Below are 21,249 nucleotides of genomic sequence, written 5' to 3'. Positions count from 1 at the left end.
CTGGTTTTGTTTGGGCGGCAGTGAATCCAGACTTGGAGGTGTATCATAATTGATCTAAGCCTTTCATGGCAACCATGCCCCCCCTGTGACATGGTTGGTCTAGGTATGGGCTGTGGCCTACTCCTGGTCGATAAGACATAAAAGGAAGTCGGATGGGGGAGGGGTGCTTCTGAGATAGATTTTCTTTCCTGACAACACATAAGAATGGCACAAGGAGAAAACTCTTTTGCCCTCTTTCCTCCTTTCCTACGTCATAGGATATAGGGGCAGGATGTGATGTCTGGAGCTGTGGCAGTCATCTTGTGATTGTGAGGTGATGCATTTAACATATTTTCTTTTTATGTAGCATAAGTGCTTTTCAAATATTAATTTGCTCTTTAATAATAACCCATTTAATTAATATCCAATATACTAAGGATGGCAGAACCAAGGATAGAAAGAATCTGCGTTTTGATGTCATTGTTGAGTCAGAAACCCAACCCTGGGACATATTTCTCCAGATTCCTTGTCAAGGAAGTATTAAAATCTGGGTGTCAGGTGTCCTGCTTCTTGTAGCCAAAAGCCTCTGTAGCAGGGACTGCCAGATGCCTATTTAATATCCAATCCCACCTTCTTTAGTTACAGAGCTCTGATATGTAGCAGGGCAAATTACTACTCAGAACAAAGACTTTATCATCAGTCCTTTTTTGCAGCAGAGTGGCTACAAGACTAAGTTCTGGCTAATAAGATGTGAGTAAAAGTTGTGTGTGGGACTTTTGGGAAGGCTCTTTAAAAGGAACTGACTCTGCTGGGGGTGTGTCTCTTTTGTCCTACTCCCATTCATTTGCCCTGCTGCCTGGAGGGCAACTGTGAAGACTGGTGCTCCAACAGCAATCTTGGACCATGAGGTGATATTGAGGATGGGAGCCACATCCAGAGGTGAGTGGAGCAGAAAGAAGGAGCCTGGGTCCCTGGGGACTCTGCAGACCTGCTCTACCAGTCCTGGACTGCCTGCTTCTGGGCTTATTTTCTGCCAGATAATAACTTCTTATACTTTTAAGCCACTGTTATTTTGAATCGTCTGTAAATCAGAGATGAACTTAATCCTGACATTGGAACAAAAGCTAGCCCAAGAGCACTGTGCTTAAAACCCTCACAGGCTTCCCACTGCCGCCAGGAGAAAGTCCTGGCTTTCAAAGCCTGTGCAATTTGCTTTAACTTTCCTTTCTAGCCTCATCTGCAACCAAAAAAATCCAACTCATATTTGGAGACTCAGGTCAAAGGTCATTTGGGCCTCTGAGAAGCTTCCCTGATCACCTCTGGCTAGGGACCTCTGGCTCTGGGATCTCCAGCATCTTGCCCATACCTCTGCACTGGCAAGAATTAGATTTCTGTGGAACTTTCAAGTTGATGATCCTTGATCTTTCCGTCCGTGCTGTGAGGCCAGCAGCGCAAGCCCTGCTCTCTGTTCTCTGCAGAGGAAGCCAAAGCCCAGAGAAGGGCCAGCTGGTCAAGATCACACAGCAATGGAGCCAAGCCAGCGCTTCCAGCTCTGAACTTAGCTCTTTTCTTCCTCCATCTTCTCACTGTATTAGACTGGAGAACGGAAGGGAGTGGTCAACCTCGAGTCATTCTATCTGGCAACGTCATTTGGCATCAGATTTGAGGAAGGGAGGAGAGGGTTGGAAGCTGTCAAGTTGAGTTTCTTGGACTCTCAGGAGACTTGTCTTCCTCGTGGAGAACCCAGAATTGGCTGCCCCGAAGGTCACCCCCAGGTTCAATTGCTGGGGCCTTCTCAGCATCGCTGGGTGGGTCTTAGGTGCCCTGATCCCCTGCCAGGTGCTGGCCTGGGGGCAGGGTCTGAGACAGGTGTGGAGAGGGTTGCTGTAGAGGTCAAGTGCAAAGGAGGGTAGGGGCTGGCTTCGGGTTGTCAACTTTAAGAAAACGAATGGCTTTGCATCAGTCTTTCACTCACTCAGAGGAGCCTGGTGCTGGAGGGAGCGGGGTGGCCGGTGTGTGAGCTCTGATGTCGGACTCTTGGCTTTAAATCTCGACTCCACCAAGTAATAGCCATGCAACAGTGTGTAAATTATGTACTCTCCTTGTGCTTTGTTTTCCCCATTAGTGAAATTAATAAAGTCATTCTACCAAAATTAATTAAGCACCCAGTACATGCCAAACACTGTCCTAGACATGAGAGGATTTGTGGGGATAAAGCAGTAAACACAGCAGATAAAACTTTTTCCCCTATGGAGGTTTCATTTGAGTAAGAGGAGAGGGGAACGGAGAATAAATATGTAAACAAATACATATATAATATCTCAGGTAGAGATAATGTTATAGTCGAAATAAAGCAGATAGGGGGATGAATTTTTGTTGAATGGCATTGGTGGGCCAAGCACTGGTCACACCTGTTGTGTTTGCCGGCTCCCTGCCTTTGCTACCCCCCAGGAGGGGAGCAATCCAGGTCAGGGACCAAGTGTGATTCATCTCTGAAGCTGGGTCGAGGATGGTCTAGGACAGATTTCCGGTGTTTTCTATAGAACTGCCACCAGGTAATGAGTACAAAAAGGGTTCTGTGGTCACAGTTTCGGAGGTGCCAAGCTTAGTAAATTAAAACAGGTTTCTGCTGCAGGACTTGTCAGAGCCTTTATAGGCTGAGGTTCACTGTGACTCTCTGAGGTGGACTGAGGCAGAGGGTGGTTGCATACAGTGGGCAGCAGTTCCCAAACTTACTTGACTAGGGAACCACTTTGGGGTAGAGCAACAAGGTGCTAGTGTTCCAAGGAACCTGCTTTGGGAAATGCTGCTATAGAGGGCATCTTCCCAGGTCCTGGTCCAGGGCAAAGTTTAGCAGTGGTACCCGAGAACTGGTGAGGACAGGTCTCCTGAAGAGTTGCTGAGACCCCCATCCATGGTCTAGGACCCCTCCTTCCTTCTAGAGAGACCACTCCAGGGATGGGCTGCTCTCCCTGTTAGGGTACAGACTGTCCTTGGACTGGTCACAGGGAGGTGACACTAGCCGCAGACTAGTGGGAATCTCCCCAAGATGTGGCAGCAGCTGAAAGATCCCAGCTTCACGGGGTGGCTGGTAAGGAAGGGGCAAAGGGGTTTCTCAGGGTCTTTCTACTCCCCATGTGTCTGTGGGGCTCCAGGCCCCTTGGACCCGATACTTCCAAGAGAGCGCACAGCTTTCACACCTCTCCCCCCAGCAGGGTTGTGGATACTATTCCTTGGCCTTGGCACCCAGCCTGGAGCCTTTCCAGACCTTGCTGGCTCTGAGGCTAATCCTGAAGTTGGGCCCCAGTGAGCCGGGACCCAGGGTTCTGCTGAGTGATGGGTGTACCCCTGCCTGTCTCTGTGAGCTCGGGCTGGACATCCTGCTTCTGGAGCCAGAACAGAGATAGTACAGGCTTCTGGGAGCCTCTGGGGCTGCCTCTAGCCAAGCCCCGGGGTCCAGGGGGAGGGCTACGTGTAGAGGAGCTGGGCTTGGAGCGCTGGGATGCCGTGATGGGGCCCTTGGCTGGGCTGGGACAGGAACGGGGGCAGGGCTCAAGGCCAAATGTGGGGAGGGGCTCCCCTGGGCTGGAAGGAGCCTCCTGAGAGGCCCCAGGCTGGGGATCATCCAGCTTCAGGCCAGTGTCTTGAGTGTCACCTGGTACCCTGTGGAGCCCTTAGCCTCAGCTTTAGGGCCCTGGGGGAGAAACCCTGTATATATGCTCAGGGTTCAGGGTCTTGGCTTGTCCCCTGGGCTCTGAGGGTCAAGGAGGGTCTGCTGAAGGAGGCTTTAAGGCTGGGGGAGAGGCAGGGCCACCTGAGGGCAGGGAAATGGAGACTCAGGTTTGGTGCTCAGCACTGGTTCTCCCCTGAGCTCAGGAAGACTGTACCTGCCTCCCTTGCAGCTAGGTGCAGCAGGGAAGGGAGTGAAGGGAACCTGGTGGAAATTTCGCCCTTCTTGGCCTGGCCTCAGAAGCATCTTGCATGGCCCCCAGTCCTCTTGTCCCCTTCTACTGCAAACTTGGAAGCCACACGCTAAATCTCCTTTTGAGAAAAGCCACTGGGAGAGCCGCCCAACCCACCCAGACTGTGATGTGAGCTAAAGATAAGCCGTGGCTGCACGAGTGCGTCGGGCCACCGGGGTGTGGGGTTCATACCTTAGCATCGCACAGCTGTCCTGTCCTCAGTATTCCAGCGAGGCCCCCGCTCAGGGGCTTTCAGGCTGATGGCGAGTCAGCAAGGTAGCTTGGCTGAGGCTTGGGACTCAGTTGCTTCACTGATCTCGAAGAGAGGCAGGGTGGCCTGGAGGAATGTGCCTTTGGGGTCTGACAGGCTGGCACGTGCACCCTGGCTCTCATCCATTCCAGCTGTGTGCCATTCACTGGGCAAGTTACGTAGCCTCTCTGAGCCGGTTTCCTTCCCTGCAAAATGGGCACAGTGACCCCCGGTCACAGTGTGGTTGGAGAAAGAGACAGCATGAAGTATCAGGCGCTGTGCTGACACACAGGAGGTGCTCAGTAGAGGAGAGCAAGTTTCTTCCCCACCCTCAGAGGTGCTTCAGGAAAGCTTATCATTCACTCATTTGTTCCTGCCATATTTAGGAAGCCTCTGTCCTATGTGCTGGATTCCACTGCCGGCACAGGGGTACCATAGCAAACACGACAGACAGATTCTCAGCCGTCATAGAGCTGATGATCTGTTGGGAAGAGGCAGTTGATGAGGCCTGTGAGTTTCCCTGCATGCGGTGTGCACAGGTGTGCGCACGTGTGCAGAGCCATGATCCCTGGAGGCCCAGGGCGAGGACTTCCACTTCCTGGCTGCTGGAGCTCTTTCTGAGCCCTGAGGAGAGAGGCGTCAGGGTTAGAAGAGGCAGGGACCATGTTCAGGAGAGACTTTTTGGGACGGAGGGGAAAGGAATGCTCCGTGGGGCCTGGGGGACCAGAGCAGCCCCGAGGAGGGGAGAAGAGCATCCTTACATGCTCTGTCTGAGCCCGAGGGACACTTGGGGACTCCGATGGCTTCTGGAGGGCAGAAGCTGCCCAGGCCTCTGCTGCTTCCGTGCAATGTTTGGATGAATTTGGTGTCAGTGAAACTAATCAGATGAATTAAGATCTCCCCAGGGGCACCCACTTGTTCCAAGACGGAGAGGGATGGCTTGGCAAAGTGTGTTCTGGGTTCTGCCCAAACCCAGATGATTGCAAAACCTCTCTTCCTGCCCCTACTCCTTTTTTTTTTGGACCCCCAACACCAGCAGGTGTATGTAACCTCGGGAGACACACCAGCTCTGCGAAGAAGAAGCTGCTCCCTCCCTGCTGGCTGCAGAAGGAAACTTCTGTCTCCCAGGAACCCAGTGTATTCTGGCTTCAGATCCTGACTGTTCCTGCAAATGAAGCTGGAAAATGAAGTCGGAGGGAGTCCAAGCACTTCTCTCGGTGCAGAAATTGTGAAGCATGGTGGGCAGGCCATGAGCCCTGCCAGCCCAGGCCTTGTGTCATGTTCGCCATCGCATTCCCAGCCCCGAGCACAGTGTGTGGCACAGATCAGGAGCTCAAAGAATATTCTGATCGATGAATGAATGAATGAATCTTTTTTTCTTTCTCGTAACAACCCACGAAGTGGGTATAAATATCCTAGTTTTCCAGTTGAAGAAACTGAGGCTCAGAGAAGTTAAGTAACTCTCCCAAATTTACACAGCAAGATGACAGAAGAGCTGGGATTCAAACCTTGGCCTGGTTCCAGAGGCTGTTTTTTGTTTTTGTTTTTTTCACAATGCATGTGTCACAGGGGAGTCAGAGAAACAAGACGTGTTTTCTTTCTCTTTTTTCTTTTCTTTTCTTTATTTGTTTTTGGCCATGTTGTGTTTTCGTTGCTGCACGCGGGCTTCCTCTAGTTGCAGTGAGCGGGGGCTGCCCTTCATGGCGGTGTGAGGGTTTCTCATTGTAGTGGTTTCTCTTGTTGCGGAGCACGGGCTCTAGGCGTGCAGGCTTCAGTAGTTGTGGCTCACGGGCTCAGTAGTTGTGGCTCAGGGGCTCTAGAGCGCAGGCTCAGTAGTTGTGGTGCACAAGCTTAGTTGCTCTGCAGCATGTGGGATCTTCCCAGACCGGGGCTCGTACCCGTGTTCCCTGCATTGGCAGGCAGATTCTTAACCACTGCGCCACCAGGGAAGTCCCAAGAAGCGTTTTGTGCTTCTGGGGTTTGAGATGCCTGCAGACACCTAAGACTTGGCCACAGAACACGTGTTCACTTACTCCCTGGGTCTAGGGTAATAGAAGCTCACAGCTATTGAGCAGCAGCTGCGCCGTGCACAGTACTTACCTTGTTTAATCTTCACACAGCCCTGAGGGGCTGGACCTGTCAGTGTCCCTCGCTCCCTTATTAGATAAGGATCTGAGGCTCAAGAGGTCCAATGACTGGCCGCAGGAACGGCTGGTGAGCTGGGGTCCTTCCAAGGACCCCCTCCAGTCACCCCAGGACCAAGCAGGAAGTGCAGTGGGGTGATAATGGAAGGGTAGGTCAAGTTCACCTGGCTGAGGGAAGGATTCCTGATGGAGGTGGCTTATCGGCAGGGCCTTGAAGATGGGCCAACTGCATCATGGGGCTGAAGGAGGGAAGGGACACGAGATGACCAGGGACGGGAGTGGACTTTGGGGGCCTGTGGAGTGACGAGCTGAGAGCAGAGCCCAAGATGGGAAGCCCAGCCTCACTCTCCTGAAGGGACAAGAAAGAAAGCTGGTACTAGCCTTCGACTTGGATTAATTTCCTTTCTGCTAAAAAACAAACAAACAAAAAACAACAGAAAAAAAACAGACGAAGTGTGCCAAGGAGGGTGTTGGCCTGCTAATTCTGACGGTCTAAAGATTTTCGTGCTCAGAGGCAGCTCTCGAATGGAAGACCAGAGGCCATGCAGTGCGACCTGTTCCCCACTCCTTCCCAGCCCCCAGAAGCTATGTGGCCTTGGGCCACGTAACCCTCCGCTCTAAGTCATTGACCCCTTGCCTGCGAAATGGGACATCAGCACACCTACCTCCAAGGGGTACTGGGTCTGTTAAATGAGAGTGAATTGACCAGACCCTCCCTTTCTTCCCCAGACAGCACAACGACAACAAAAGGCCATTATAGGTGCTAAGTCAGATTGCTTGGGACTTACTGGCTCTCCGAGCTTGGCAAACCCTCCCTCAGTCTCCGCATCTGTAAAATGGGGCCGACAGGGGACTGTCCATCACAGGTTACAGTGAGGATCAAATGAGCTGGTAGCGTAGAGAGGTTAGCACAGTGCCAGACGCACAGAAGGCAAGCAGTTCACGTGTGCTGGTATTATTCCCATTTGTACTATGAAATGCTTCACAGCCTGAAATGCCAGACTCCTGGACAGCTTTCAGCTTTTACATCTGCTCTTTGCTCTGCACGTAACGTCCCCGACCCAAATCCACTTATCCTCAGGGCTCAGCCCTGATGTCCCTTACCCTGGAGGCTCCCCTGAGGACTCTGGGGGACAGAGATATGTATTCCCACAGCCCAGGTCCCCCCCTCCATCAAAGCAGTTTTAGCCCAGGATAATCTGTCCTCTCTTGGAGCCCCGTCTTCCTCTAACACCATGATGTCTGGATGGCAGGGAGGACATCTGAGCGTCCCCGGGCCTAGAGCCTGGCCCTAGAGTGTGTCCTCAATCAGCCTGTGAGATAAATAAACATGCAATGCGCTATCCCAGTGTCATTTCATCAGGTCCCCCAACAACCTGTCATCTTCCTTGTCTGTAAGATGCGGTGGGTAAAACAGTTCTGATTCACTGTTTTTGAAAAAAGTAATTGAAATGTAAAACACTTGCATTGAAAATGATTGGATTCATTCGAAACATGATGGTACTTAACAGAAATGTGATTCTCAACAGGAAAAAAAAAAAAAAGAACATGATTGGAAACGTATTGTTTTATTCATGCAAAAGACAGAATACAGAAAAGAATGTGAAAGGGTATAACCTGCTGGTTCTGTTCATCCAGTTCATTATTTGATGGCATAGGGCTTGGCCTGAAGGCTGTCGTGTTGACTGTGGAATATTCTGGGGTGCATTGCCTTCTGGGGAAAATGGGTCTTAAGAGCTGGACAATTCATTCCATAAAATGGTCCCCGTTGGGGAAGTTGGGGCTTGGAGAGGTTAAGGACTTGCCCCCCTCTGACGGATGATGGAGTCCGGACTGTCCGCTTGGGTCCACACCCTGAGCTGCTGGGTGGTGTCTGCTCCGAATAAGGCTGGATCCGCTGTTTTGTGCAGACCTGCCGAGGGCAGCTGTCTACGCCGGCAGCCCAGGCCGGGAGTGGGCTCTGCAGCAGGGAAGTCACCGAGATTTCTCCCTTTTTCATCTTCATCTGGCACCTCTCCCTAGGGAAGTAGGTCTCCTTCATCTTAGACCCATTGTTGCAGGACAAATGTTTCCAGAAAGGTTCAAATCAGTGCCATGGAAACTTTCCCAAAGGTTTCTGAAGTCACCCGAGCAAGGACTTTCCTGGAGGGTCTGATAAGGTGTGGGGAGCAGGGGCGGGGGGTGGGGGATGGTTTTTCCAGCTTCAGGAATATTTAAATGCAGTGGGGGGGGGGGTCTTTCTGGGAGGGATGCTGCGATCCCCTGGGGGCCCTGGGAGCTCCTGGGGGATGCCCCTGCTCTGCCTGGTCCGTGGTGACCGGTGGCCCCAAGCCGTGCTGACCGCAAACAGGACAAGGGCACAGCTCTCCTTGGCCCACCGCTGCCCCCTCCCCACTGGCTCCCCCTCAGCGGCGCTTGGAGAAACCTGCAGCGCATAAGCCGCCACTTCCTACCCCGCTAAGCCTTCTGCCTGTCGTCACCACCCTTCTCCAGACACCTCTGGACATCCGTCTGGGAGGAAGCGTCTCCCTGTCACAGCCCCGTTTCCTCGCGCTCAAGTCGGGATCTGATGCTAAATCTCGAGCTGACGTGATGCTGTTTATAGCATTTCGCAGTCCCTCCCGGGGCTACCCAGAGCGCGCCAAACCCACCTCTCACCTTTCATTTCAGCTCTGAAATATGGCCCGGGAGCAGGGGGCTTGGGAGTGGGGTGGGGAGGAGTCGTGTTGCGGTCCTCTGAGGGCACGGCCGGCCAGGTCTGGGTGACAAAGGGAGAGGGGCTCACCGCTCAGCTTCCAACCACCAATCACCACAGCCAAGCTGATGGGGGCCAGGAGAGCTCAGAAGGGGCTGAGGAGTGCAGTCGTCAAGCCAGGAGGCCCCGCAAAGGCGCAGGCAGCCCAGACGGAAAGGTGGGCAGCCTTCTGTAGACCAAAGGGCCGAGGCCAGGGGAAGGGGAAGAGAGGCCCTCAGGAGGAAAGGGGCTTCAACGTCATTCATTCATTCATACGCGCAGTGTTCATACATCCATGTGTTCATTCAGAAAAACATCTAGTGAGCACCTACTATGCAGGGCTTTGCCTATCACCAGCCTTGTCCTCAAGCATCCCTGTGTAACTAGAGTCACAGCCGCCATGCATTGATTTCTTCTTCTGTGCCACGCACTGGACTAAGTATGGGCTTTCTACACACTTACTATCTAATCCTCATATCAAGTATCAGATAGAGAGCATTTTTCTCTTTTAGAAGAAAACAGAAGCACAGAGAGGTTTGTAACTTGCCCAAGGTCACACAGCAGTGGCAGATCCTGGAATAATACCCAGATCTGTCTGAACCCCCTAAGCCTGTGCTCTCAGGACTGTGCCAAACTAGAGAGAGGTTCCAGCTTGCCCAAGACTCAGGCGGAGAGCAGAGGAAGCAGAAGCAGAGGTAGGAAGAGAAGATGGGCATTTCTGTCCCAAGTCTCCAAAGAGAAGGAACCCAGGCCAATTCTGAGGGCCAGGCAGTGGCACGGCTTAGGGTCTGTGGCTGTGTCTACTCTGGCCAGAGTCTGACCGCGTGCTGCTGAACTGAAACTTTCAGCTGTTGTTTTTGGCACCAAAGATCCAATTTGATGTGACTTCTTATTGGCAGTTTTGGCATACCATGTGAGGTTCTCTTTTTAAAGAAGAGATTAACAGTCACATTAAGTATCTTATATATCTTTACAGGTGAATTTTGTGATCCCTGGTGGAGCCCTTGCCGAGGTCCAGAGCCATCTTAGGGGTGCATCTGCATTTCCTCATTTAACCCTTTCTATAGCCTTCTGAGGATGCTTTATTGTTGCCATTTTATAGAAATCCAGAGCAAAGAGGATTGTCCAGATCACTTGCCTAATAAATAGTATTATTATGGCTGCAATTCATTGGGCATCTATATTGTGGGGGGCACTGAACCAGGCATTTTCTGTCCATTGTCTCTCATTCTCACAGCTCCCTTAAGGCAGGAGGGATCATAGAAATTTTACAAAGGGGGAAACTGAGGTTCAGAGAGGCCAGACAGAGTCAGGGTACGACTGGGATGTGGATCCCAAGGGCAACAACTTCTTTTTCTTTATTGCACGCTTTGTATAAGCCTTGTTTTTTAACTTTGGATTTTTTGTTAATAACTTGGGTACTTATATCCTGATCTCTGCCTTCTCCTTTATTGCCTCAATGGCTCGGGTGTTATGTATTGAGTGAGCACCTACTATATGCCAGGGCCTGTGCTGGGCACTGGGGAGAAAAAAAAGAGGAAGACCTCACACAGACCCCACTCTCAAGAAGTTCACAGAGGGCTTCCCTGGTGGCACAGTGGTTAAGAATCCACCTGCCAATGCAGGAGACACGCGTTTGAGCCCTGGTCCAGGAAGATCCCACATGCCGTGGAGTAACTAAGCCCGCGAGCCACAACTACTGAGCCTGTGTGCCACAACTACTGAAGCCCACATGCCTAGAGTCCATGCTCTGCAACAAGAGAAGCCACCGCAATGAGAAGCCCGCGCACCGCAACAAGGAGTAGCCCCCGCTCTCCGCAACTAGAGAAAGCCCGCGCGCAGCAACAAAGACCCAACGCAGCCAAAAATAAATAAAATAAAATAAATAAATTTATAAAAATAAAAAAGAAGTTACTCACCAGAATGTCACTTCCTGGAGCCAATCCCAAAGAATCCCCGGTGGCCAAAGCTGGAACAATTTGAGCAATGAAATTAAGAATATGCTATTGGAGGGAATTCCCTGGTGGTCCAGTTGTTGGGACTCCATGCTGTCACTTCTGAGTTCAATCCCTGGTCAGGTAACTAAGATCCCACAAGACGGTGGTGTGGCCAAAAAAAAAAAAAGAAAGAAAGAAAGAAAAAGAAAAAAAAGGATATGCTATTGGATTATAACCCAAAGTATAAAATAAATATTCATGAGTCCAAACTGATGTAAATAAATGATTTAATAAATAGGGGAAAAGAAGATAAATCTTTCTTACAGAAGAATTCACTGATGATAGGAAGGCAATAAATCCAATCCACACTCAGGGAGGGGGGATAAGCTCTTTCTTCCAGGAAATGGGGTTTAACCCCTCTCCCTTGAGTGTAGGCTCGACTTATTGCCTTGCTTTCAAAGTACAGAATATGGGAAGGGGAAAGAAAAGCAACTTTACAGTGGAGAAGTCTGGCAAACAAGACCTTACCCAAGGGATGAAGATCAGCTTCATCAGTGATAAGCTGTGTTAATAGCCTGAACCAGTTACATGATGTGATGAAAAGGGCACTTTACTTCTATGGTCCCCAAAACTAATCGCCACAGTTAACCATGAAAAAATCATCAGACAAACCCAAACTGAGGGACATTCTACAAAATACCTAACCAGTACTGCTCAAAACTGTCAAGGTTGTAAAGAACAAGGGAAGTCTGAGAAACTATCACAGACCAGAGGAAGCTAAGGAGACATGACAACTAAATGTAATGTGGTTTCCTGGATGGGTTCCTGGAAAGGAAGAAGGACATTAGTGGAAAGACTAGGGAAAGCTGAATAAAGTCTAGAGTTTACTTAATAGTAACGTACCAATGTTAGTTTCTTAGTTCTGACAAATATTCCTTGGTAATGTGAGACATCGGGGAAAATGGGTGAGGGGTATACGGGCACTCTCTGTACTACCTTTGCAACTTTTCTATAAATTTAAACATATTCCAAAATAAAAAGTTTACTTAAAAAAAAATTGACCTATTCTAGAAGCTGCTAGAAATGCTTCAGCCATCTTTTTTTTTTTTAAAATTTTTATTGGAGTATAGTGGCTTTACAATGCTGTGTTAGTTTCTGCTGTACAGCAAAGTGAATCAGCTATATGTGTACATATATCCCCTCTTTTTTGGATTTCCTTCCCATTTAGGTCACCACAGAGCATTGAGTAGAGTTCCCTGTGCTATACGGTAGGTTCTTGTTAGTTATCTATTTTATACATAGTAGTGTATATATGTCAATCCCAATCTCCCAATTCATCCCAATCCCTCCTCTCCCCCCCTTGGTGCCCATACATTTGTTCTCTACGTCTGTGTCTCTATTTCTGCTTTGCAAATAGGTTCATCAGTACCATTTTTCTAGATTCCACATATATGCGTTAATATCCGATATTTTTCTCTTTCTGACTTACTTCACTCTGTATCTACAATTAAAACCAGAGACTTGTTAATGACGTATGTTAGAAATGATTTTCCATGGGTGAATGATTGCTGTTCAAAGGCACAGCTTGCCTGGGGTGTTGTACAGACCCTCCTGCTCATGCATAAACAGTCTTTAAGAATCTAGAGGCCAGTGTCCTCTAGCCTTGGTCATGATGCCCTAGACTTAAGATTCTAAATCACCTCTCTGTTTGGGTGCTTATAGGAGTATTGGTTACCTGACTCTGTTGAGAAGTTCTGCTGAATCTTGCAGCTAGAGTATGGGCATGTCTGCTGTAGGTGCCCCTAAAAGAACTGAAGGCTGGACCTCCAAGGAATCACTGAACAGGTCTAGGACAGCTTTTGTCCCTGCCTGCTAGTAAATCTTTACACATGGGCAACATTTGAACAAAAATTTGTATTCACTTTCATATACTTCTTGTTAGTGAGGCTGTAGAAGGAGGCCCCTGATGTCTCAGGGGGACCCTGAATCGTCCTCTCTATGTATCAGCCTTCAGAACAGGTTTCTCCAAGTTCTGTGTATGAGTTGAGACTCTTTCATTTGAAAATGATCAAAATCCAACTCAAAAGGAGATGTATGGGCTTATGTTTCTGGAAAGTTCCAAGGGGGTGGTCTCTTCTGGTATGGATGGACCCAGAAGTTCAAATGATGTCCGTGAGATTCCCCTCCCCCCCATCTCTCAACTCTGTTTGTTTTCATTCTCCAGCAGGCTCTCGTCATGTGGCAGAGAGATGGCTCATGGTAGCTCCAGGCCTGTGTTGTCTTGATTGTCTCAAAGGTAGCGAAAATAGTTGTCTTGCCTTGAAGTTCCACCAGAGTCCCAGGGAAGACTCTGATTGGTCCAGACCTGAGCCCATCACAGTGGATCACTCTGGTTACATTTGTTCTACTGGGCCAGCCCCATGGGAACCACATTGATTTTTGTAGAAAGGGGGAGAGATGATTCTCCAAAAATGAAGGCTGAGGAGCCCAAACCACTGCTGCATCTCAGGCCAAGACTTCAGGTAGAACTTAATGTCATGTGGAGGCCAGCCTGAGAAAAAGAAAAGGAATTGGAAAAGAGCACATCATTCAAATCTGTAGAGGACAGAGCCCCTCTCCAGGGGGTGCGGAGTCAAATGTTTTGCTCCCAGCTCCCTCCTGAGTTGCTGAGTGACCTTGGGCCAATCACCTCCCTATCTGGCCTTCCAGAGAGCCATTCCATAAAATGATAGCGTTAACCAAGTGGTCTCTACAGACCCTTTTAGCTAAAAAAGCCAGTCTGGTGAGTCTGAGGTCTCAAGAAGTGGAGAAAGACTGGAGATGTTAAAAAAAGAAGAAAAATATTCATTAACAAACCCAAACTGAATCTAAATCTTGCGAGCATTTCCCTTGACACCTGGATATTTAACTGCTTCCAGTTTCCCTTTTAACACCAGACTGGAAATGAGAAGCAGAGACATAAGTGCTAAGAAATTCCAGGCTCCACCAGAAACGTGTTTCTTGGTTCAGTGTTAAGGAAAAGCATTTTAAATATTGAGGCTTCTATTTCAATCTCCTGCTGATCTGAAAACGGCTCTCTCCCCAATGTTGGTTTTTATTCCCTGACCGTGGCGAGGGCCCAAACACACCACACCTGCCCCCTGCCCTTAGCTGCTGTTACAAAGCATTTCATCCCCGAGGGAACTCTTCCCATTTTGTGGGTGACTCCAGTGAAGAGAGTGAAACCAGCCTTTCTTATAGCGACACACTATTCATGCCCCTTCGTGATTTGCCTTTTCGTGAATTCAACCATTTAGTCCAAGTGTGTTAAGTGCCAACTGTATGCAGGGCAGAAAGGGGACGTGGGAGACACGCAGGTGGAAAAGGTGCCGACTCTGCCTTTGAGGATCCCGGTCTGTGATGAGGTCTTGCCCTGTTGACCCTCCAAGGCCGAGGTGACACTGTGGTGAGGCTGAGGGCGTGTCCTCCTTCCCTGGGTCAGCAAACTGGGCTCAGATCCCGGCTCTGCCACCTACTCCTGTGTGACCTTGGCCACGTCATTTGGTTTCTGGGAAACTCAGCTTTTTCACCTATAAACTAGGGATAATAGAAATCCCCTTGGAGGACCGCTGTGATGATTACATTTAAATATATATATATTTTTAAACACATTTTAATTTATTTTTATTTATTGATTTATTTATTTATTTGTGGCTGTGTTGGGTCTTCGTTTCTGTGCGAGGGCTTTCTCTAGTTGCGGCGAGCGGGGGCCACTCTTCATCGCGGTGGGCGGGCCTCTCACTGTCGCGGCCTCTCTTGTTGTGGAGCACAGGCTCCAGACGCGCAAGCTCAGTAGTTGTGGCTCACGGGCCCAGTTGCTCCGCGGCATGTGGGATCTTCCCAGACCAGGGCTCGAACCCGTGTCCCCTGCATTGGCAGGCAGATTCTCAACTACTGCGCCACCAGGGAAGCCCTACATTTAAATATTAAATGCTCAAACATAAAAGCCCTTGGCTGGACATCTTAGGACAGAGCAGAACTTCCGAAATGTCAGTTCCCTGCCCCTCCCTCCATCCCCTTTCTGGACACAGAAGGGTTCCCCCAACCCCAAAAGATTTGCTAATTTAGTCCCCAGCACGTACTCCGTCTCACAGAAACCAAATGTCTGAGTGGGGTGCCGGGGACCCAGAGAGGCCCAGGGACGGGTCCAGTGCTGAGAAGACCAGTGCCCCCCATGTTAGGGGGAAAAAAGCCAGCATGAGTGGGCCCCTTCAAAGGGACGTAATTACAGCACCTCCCTCCCGGGGCTGCTGGTACGTGGAAGTGAGATAAGCCTCATGAAGTGCTCAGCCCTATGGACTCAGAGGGCTCCAGAGACAGGTGTTAGGATCGAGGCCGCCAGTCTGAAGTCCAGTTGCTTTTGGTCTTCCTGTGCGAGCTCCTCCACTGCCTTCACTTCTGCCCTTCAAACGCTCCCCCAAGCCTGGCAACGAGGAAGGAGCTGAAAATGTCATCACCGCCCTCTCCCTGGCAGGTCACAGTTCTCCCAGCAGACACCAGCACCCAAAACCAGGCCCGAGGTGAGGTCACGTTTGCATGAACTAACCACCTCTTCGGCCACTTGGGACTCTGCCTCTGTGCTGACGAGGAGCCCTGGTCTCTAGATTGCTCTACACTGATGGGCCAAGAATGGATTTCGGAGTGTGTCTTTCTTTTTTTAAATTTGAGAGGTTTTTGCCAGGAATTAATGAAGTGCACAAAACACAGTGTCTCGGAACCAAAGTGGAGGTTGGGGGGAGTGACAGGTCACCCACACCCTGGGCCTCCATCACGGCCAGAGCCAGCCAATGAAGGATGCAGGTCTGGTGACCACGTGGGCAGACACTCCCCCTGCGAGATCACACCAGAAGCGTGAACCAGGAGGGGCCGTGGCCTGACGGAGACACCTGTGTTTAATAACGACAGTCTCCCCGTGAGGCTGCTGAAACTTTTCTAACTCTCTGATGGGTCTGAAGGGCGGCCATGCGGGGAAGCTCTAGAAGGCCCAGAGCTGCCTTACGAACTTTCCTGGACGATTGATTGCCTGTCCTGAAGCGGATGCTCAGACATGCCTCCACCCCTCTCCATGTTTGCTTGTGGAGAGTGCGAGAAAGAGGGGTTTGCTGGCCCTTCTCTTCCCTCCCAGGGCCTCATAAACTCCCAAGGCCCAGGGAACTTGGATGAGCAGCTAGCCGTGCCCTGGGGTTGTCAGAGGTGCAAGAGGAATTGTGGAGGTCAGTGGCTCTGTGGGCTGCAACTCCTTCCTTGACGCCCCTGCAAGACCCTGAGAGCAGTGATTGATACAGAAGCCAGGGAACATTTACGCAGCCCTTCCCGTGTGCTATGTGCTTTCCGTGGGTCACCTCATTTACTCCTACCCAGACTCTCAGGGGCAGTGCCTCCTCCATCCTCATCTTACGCCTGAGGAAACCGAGGCCCAGAGAGGTGAAGCGTGTCACTTAACTGTGAAGGAGCTAAAGCCCAAACCCCACAGCTCTGGAAGCTTAAGCTGGTTGGCGAGAGGGACCATTACAGCCAGTGGGCCATGGGCAGGCACATTTTGACAAGAAGGACCCAGAATCTGGAGCGGGGCCAGATGGGTGGCCAATGGAGCATGGGGGCCATCCAAGGTACGGCAGGGAGCCCTGGCCAGGAGGAAGCAGGGGAGATGGTGGTGGGATGGCAGGCGGACAGGGGCCATCCTGGGCAGAGGAGGACGTGGATGGACATCGGGGACAAACATCAGAGACATTACGTCTATTGATTTACACAGAGATGCTCCAAGTGTGGTCCACGGGCCCCTGGAGCCTGCCTGAGACCCTGTCGGGAGTCTGCTGGGTCAAAACTCTTTCCATAATGAAACCAAGATGCTATTTGTCGTTTGTATCATGTAGACGTTTGCACTGAGGGTGCAAAAGCGATGTGGGTAAGACTGCAGCTGCCTTAGCATGAATCAGGGTGGGGGCACCACATGGACCAGCTGTCACTGGTCAGTCACCCTGGCAGGAAAAAACAAGTGTCACTTGTGAATACCCTTGATGAAGCAGTAAGAACGATTAATTTCATTGAATCTTTCTTTCCCCATTTTTGTGTTGTTTTTAATTATCTCTATTTGATTTTTTGTATTCTTTTTTTAAATTTATTTTTTATTGAAGCATAGTTGATTTACAACGTTGGGTTAGTTTCAGGTGTACAGCAAAGTGATTCAGTTATACATGTTATGTCTTAGTGGTGTGATTGCTTGAGTGAATGAATCTCTATGATGCCAGGACCTTAAGGGAAAGCTTTGGACTTGGGCAAACCTTCCTGCTCATCCTGGTGCTGCTGTTTGCCAGCTATGTCATGCTGGGCCAGCCCTGATCTGTCTTCTCACCCGTTAAATGGGGCTATGAGTGGTTTCTAATACTAGCATGGGGCACACACTCATTGCATGTCAGTGCCCTTTCTTCTCTTCGGGGGACAAAGGGAAGGCAGACTGGATGATTGGAGAGAAGGCCTGGGGAAGGTCAGTTGCACCATGTGGCTCAGGGTACAATCCAGTCCCAACTCCACCGTGTGTTGAAATCACAGATCTTCTGGCATCTGTCTGCTTAAACACCACCCATGACAGAGACCTCATTCCTCATAAGAATGAGGAAAAGGAAAAAAATATGTTAACCTGTCATATCCAAAATATAATTGCTCCAATATATAATCCATATTCAAACAAACAAACAAACAAACAAACCTGTTAATGAGGCATTTCATGCTCTCTTGTCCACACTAGTCTTCCAGATCCCATGTGTGTTTGACCCCCATAGCATGTCTCAGGTGCACGAGCCATACTTCAAATGTGGCCAATGGTCACAGCCAGCCAGTGGCTGCGGCACTGACCAGGCAGGTCCAGCTGATTTTAATTACCTCTCTGTATCAGCTCTGCCCCATCGTCCAGGTGCCTATCTGGGTACCAGGGGAACTGTTTGCTCCCTTTCCCCGTCCAACTCTGCAGGCTAGACACCATCAAGTTAGGCTTGGGGATGGGGTTGGGGTTAGGATTATAAGGTCAATGTCAGCTCACCCAATGCTTCTCCTCTCAAGGCTCAAGTCCTCAGTTCCTTTAACTGTTGCTTCTTGGGTAGACCTCCACCCTCGTCTCTCTCATCTCTTGAAGATTTCTGTCTGTCAATAGCACCCCAGATGTGGGATTTATATGTGCACACAGACTTTTTCTACCTTGTGTCTACAACTCTACGCTTCCCCTTCTGGAGAAGTAGCTAAGGCTGCTCATCTGATGACAGGCAAAGCCTCTTACTTCTTGTCGTCTTCCTCCTAAAGGAGTTTCTGGTGATGTATCAGTCTGAAAACCAGCCAGGAAACAGTGTTTTTCCTCTCTGGAAGTGCAAGAGGGTAGTGATAATCATCTTGCCTGTGTACTTGGGTGACCAACCTTCCTGGCTTGCTCGGGACTGTCCAGTTTGGCACCAAAAGTCCCACATCCTAGCAAACCTCCCAGTCCCATGCGGGCCAGGCCAGTGGGTCACTCCACCTTGTACCCCTCTAGGGGCCTTTTCCTCCAGATGTGGGTCAGCACTTTTGATCCTGGGTCTCAGTGAAGGAAGAGGAGAGTGGGAGAGGGTCTGTCTCTTGTCTCAGAGGATTGGAGAGAACAAAACTGATGTCCAGGGCTTTTATTTGGCAGTCAGCGGAAATGGAGGGCTACCGAGGGGGCAGAACTTGCTGGGGGTTGTCAGGGCATCAGCTAGATTCCTTCTAACACCCTGCCCGCTTTCCTTCCAGTAGACCACAGCCGTCTGCTAAAATGAGGAAGGGGCCATAGCGAACAGACAAAGAACTGAGTAGCCATAGGGTGGAAGGAAGGCCAGTGATGGTATAAACAATGGGTCTAGGACTAGGGAAGGTGGACACAGACTTGGCCCCGGGGCTTCAGAACCAAGGGAGCCCAGCCCGAGGGAGGCATCTGTATGTTGGGGGAGCCCTTTCCCCCTCATGCTGGCCCAGCTGGAACGTGTAGTGTCACTCAGAGGGGCTCATCACCTCTGCGCCGAGGAAGGTGGTATTCAAGGGGGTCTGTCCTCCACCCCATGCTCATGTCAGCTCAGCAGGGACCTTTGTGTTCTGCGCTGGGGCTGCAGCAGAGTCCTGATACCAGCTGAAGGAGGCTCAGGCTCAACCCAGGAGCCCAGGCTGCGCTGTCGCCTCTGGGCTGCGGGCAGGAGCAAGCTGGTGGCTCCCAGGCCCGTGCTGAGGGTCCTGTCTTCTCCCCATTCCTAATCGCAAAGGGTGGGGGGAGGGAGGAGCCAAGGGGTCTACCTTCCACTCTGTTCCTGCATGTCTCCCTGGAACTGAGAGCCCCCGGGAATCTGCAAGTCCTGGAATGGCCTCACCTTGAGGACCACTGGCTGTACCCGGATGTTCATTGCTTCATTTATAACCAAAGAACAAACAAGAAAACCAAAACTCAAATTTGGGTTTATTCCCTTTTGTCCTAAGGCCTAAACTCTTACGTTGATGATTTGGTTTCTTTTGAATTCTTTAAGCTTATTCTACAATCTTACCTCTGGCGAATCCCCTTTCAACTCTTGAAGCTGTGATTGTCTGCAGCCAGGCTTAGCAATGACGGCCACTTAGGAAGCGCCTGTCATGTGCCAGACACTGTTGGGTACCCTTTGTCCAGGACTCCCCGAACTTTCCCAGCCAAGTAGCGATTTATCACCCAGATTCAAAAGACAAGGGAGGGAAAGGGTAGGGGAAGGACCTCACCACAGCCTATGCAGCTTTCTAGCGGCAAATCTGGGTTGTAAAGTCCTACTACATGGTGGTACTTCCTTTAGTGTTATTTTCACCTTTTCATTTTACCTGGCTTTGTCCTCCTTTCCTTTTCTTGTAGTTCAGTCCATCTTCTTACTGACTCGAGGCCGCCCTTCTGCAAACTTCATCTTCTCAGCTGATGAACCATCCAGAGGAAGGTTGAGCCAGTGGGGTCGGCTGTGAGGACAGGCTCGCCCCGGCAAGGGAGGTGGAGGTGGAAGTCCCCGCAGCTTCCTTCCCCTCCGTGCTGCCTCTGGGGTTTCTCCACGTGGCGCTGCCTCCAGGCTCAGGGGCCTCGGCTCATGCCTTCTCACAGTCCCAGGCAAGACCAGGAAGCCTCTGCACAGTCAGTGCTTCAGCATGAAATCCCCTACCCCAGGCTCTGACTGGTAACCAGCGACTGGCCTCTCTAGATGTGACTGAAGCAGTTCCTCTGTGAAACTTCCCTGACCTTCCTGACCTGCGCCCCACCTCCCGCCTCCTCCTCTTCTTCGCATTCTAGAAAGGGCACCAAAGGCATTCTGTGGCAATTGTTTGTCCCACGTCTATTTCCCCACTGGACTGGGAACTCCCTGGGGGTCAGGCGGTCACCTCTTTGAGTCTCCATCGTGGCCTCCGAGGGCTGGTGTTCAGCAGAGTCTTCATGTCCCATGAACAAATGTCTGAAGAATGCCACCCAATGCAAATCGGGCCAAGATACGTTTTGAGTCCAGGAGGAGCATATTGGCTTGCTTGGGGGAGAGAGCTGTGGGTCCACGCCAGCCGTCACCATTATCCAGTCACAGGACTTCAGAGCGAGTTACCTGCACTCTCCAGGTGGGTGCAGGCCAGCTCGTCTCTCCATTTCCTCCAAGACCTGAAATCCTGTGCATTTCCTGGACTTGCATGTGGGTGTGCAGGAACAGCCAGGAGAATTAAACCAGATAGATGCAGAGTTTATCAGCCTCTATGGAAGCTAGCTGAAGGGTCCCCATGTCACTCCGAAGCCCTTCTGTCTCTCTCTTCCCCCCTTCAAGAGTCCCGTCCAGTTCTTCTGTTGGAGGTAGAGCCTCAGGCTGAAATCCTAAGATCACTTTTTTCCAGATAAGGGACATCCCCTTTCCTATGTAATAATTACAGAGAGAGGCGTTGCTAAAGCAAACTCATTTTAACCAAAGCCAGACTGTAGAGCCTTAACCGAGTCAGGAATGGCATATTATTTTCCGACTTGGACTGCTTAATGGTACTTTGTGAGCTGTGAATATGGAAAGCATTCTCATGAATCTGCATACAATCAGGTGGGTTGCAGACCAGAAGATGGAAATGATGTAGAAAGTTGCCTGCGGTCTCCAGGTGGAGGAACACCTGTGCATGTCCTCACCCCTCCGCCCTGGGCTCTGTCATGGGGGCTACCTGCAGATGAATCGTTCAGAGGGAA

Source organism: Balaenoptera musculus, chromosome 2, assembly GCF_009873245.2.
Source record: "Balaenoptera musculus isolate JJ_BM4_2016_0621 chromosome 2, mBalMus1.pri.v3, whole genome shotgun sequence".
Classification (NCBI taxonomy): domain Eukaryota; kingdom Metazoa; phylum Chordata; class Mammalia; order Artiodactyla; family Balaenopteridae; genus Balaenoptera; species Balaenoptera musculus.
Note: the sequence above shows the minus strand (reverse complement) of the source record.